Genomic DNA, 2,500 nt, shown 5'->3' on the forward strand with positions numbered 1-2,500 from the left:
GTGTGTGTGTGACACAGGACTTCTCCTCTCTCTGCTGTGTGTGTGTGTGTGTGTGTGACACAGGACTTCTCCTCTCTCTGCTGTGTGTGTGTGTGTGTGTGTGACACAGGACTTCTCTCTCTGCTGTGTGTGTGTGTGTGTGTGACACAGGACTTCTCCTCTCTCTGCTGTGTGTGTGTGTGTGTGACACAGGACTTCTCCTCTCTCTGCTGTGTGTGTGTGTGTGTGTGTGTGTGTGACACAGGACTTCTCCTCTCTCTGCTGTGCGTCTCTCCCGCTCATCGGCCCCATTCGGAACCCCTGGGTGGGAGAGTGTTTATGGGTGAGGTGACACGGTGGCACCCTCAGTCACAAGTCCCCCCGTGGAGTGTGTGTGTGTGTGTGTGTGTGTGTGTGTGTGTGTGTGTGTGTGTGTGTGTGTGACACAGGCCAGTCATGAGTTAGATGGAGATGGGGGGATAGAGTGGGAGAGAGGGAAGGGGAGAGAGAGAGAGAGAGAGAGAGAGAGAGAGAGAGAGAGAGAGAGAAAGTGGTGAGAGAAGGGGAAACATGTAGTGAGAGGATGTGCTGGGAGGGAGGGGGAGGGAGGGTAAGGGAGAGATTGCGCAAGAGGAAAGGAGCATAGCAAAGAAGGATTGTGGGGGGGGGGGGCTAAAGAACTAGTTGAAGTTAAAGTCTGATGACAGCATTCTGTTTTTGAGCTTGCCCATGTAAGCTAACATTTCAGAGATCTCCTTGTGAAGGAAACATGTACATACATATGAATGAATGTACACACACACACGTCTTTCAACATACACATATGAATGAGTGTAGACACACACACACACACACACACACACACACACTTGACTCTCAATATGTAAGGGATAGTGTATAGAACGCCAGTCATTATCAGAAAATAAGTCCCGACAGGGCGAACAGGACCCCAATGCGCCAGCGGAGTAGCTTTCATATAATAAGCACATATGAATGAATGTAGGCACAGACACACACACATACACACGTCTTTCAACATACACATATGAATGAATGTAGGCACAGACACACACACATACACACGTCTTTCAACATACACATATGAATGAATGTAGGCACAGACACACACACACACACACACACACGTCTTTCAACATACACATATGAATGAATGTAGGCACAGACACACACACATGCACACGTCTTTCAACATACACATATGAATGAATGTAGGCACAGACACACACACACACACACACACACACACACTCACACATCTCTCAACATACACATATGAATGAATGTAGGCACAGACACACACACACACATACACACACGTCTTTCAACATACACATATGAATGAATGTAGGCACAGACACACACACACACACATACACACACGTCTTTCAACATACACATATGAATGAATGTAGGCACAGACACACACACACACACACACACACTCGACTCTCAATATGTACATATGAATAAATATAGCCATAGATCGCCTTGTAAAAGATGCTTTGGATAGAATTTCCTACAAAATGAAAAATATCATACTGTGTTGCGACCTCAAACACCACCATCACCACCAAACATCCGCCATTGCAGGTTCCAAACTGATAGAATTCATGAAGGAGGACCTGAAGGAGGACAACATCCACATGAAAACCCTTCCAGCCTGAAGACTCACTCAATCCATTCATATCTGAGGATAGCAAAACACCGTGTGTGTGTGTGTGTGTGTGTGTGTGTGTATGTGAATGTGTGCTTGAGTGTGTGTGTGTCTTGACTGAATTGACAAGAAAACGTGTGAAACAAAGCTAACATCAGCAGAACAGTATCTATCTGCCATCCCGCAGGCCAAACACAGCGAGAACTCAGTCAATATTAACAATCTGACATCTTTCCCTATTCCCCGCCTGACTGCCCCCCCCGTGCCAGAGCCGCCTCTCAAGGCCTGAGCAGTGTTTGCTAATCCTGTACTTGCTCTTGTGTGTGGGTGTGTGTGTGTGTGTGGGTGTGTGTTTGAGTGTGTGTATGTGTGTGTGTGTGTGAGTGTGTGTATGTGTGTGTGTGAGTGTGTGTGTGTGTGTGTGTGTGTGTGTGTGAGAGAGAGTGTGTGTTTGTGTGTGTGTGAGTGTGTGTATGTGTGTGTCTGTGTGTGTGTGTGTGTGTGTGGGGAAGGACTGAGGAGTGTTTGCTGATCCTGCTGGCCTCCTGCTCGCCTTTCCCCTCCGCACTGCAGTTCCTCCTTCCTGGTACGTCTGGGAAATCTGACACCAGCGCAAACAAGACTCCATGACCAGACCATGCTGAGGGTGAGCACATGTTTATATCAACAGGTTGCTTTGATCAACCAGCAGAGCTCATCAAAGGTCTTTGTGTTTTTCTTGTTGTTTTTTTTAAAGGAATTTACCTTTGCATTCCATACTACTGATGTAGGAAATAGTTTTTTATGAATGACATCTCAGTGCCATTTCAAGTTCAAGTGTCATTTCCTCTTTTGTGAAACCAAGTC

This window comes from Alosa sapidissima, chromosome 1 (assembly GCF_018492685.1).
Source record: "Alosa sapidissima isolate fAloSap1 chromosome 1, fAloSap1.pri, whole genome shotgun sequence".
Lineage (NCBI taxonomy): Eukaryota > Metazoa > Chordata > Actinopteri > Clupeiformes > Clupeidae > Alosa > Alosa sapidissima.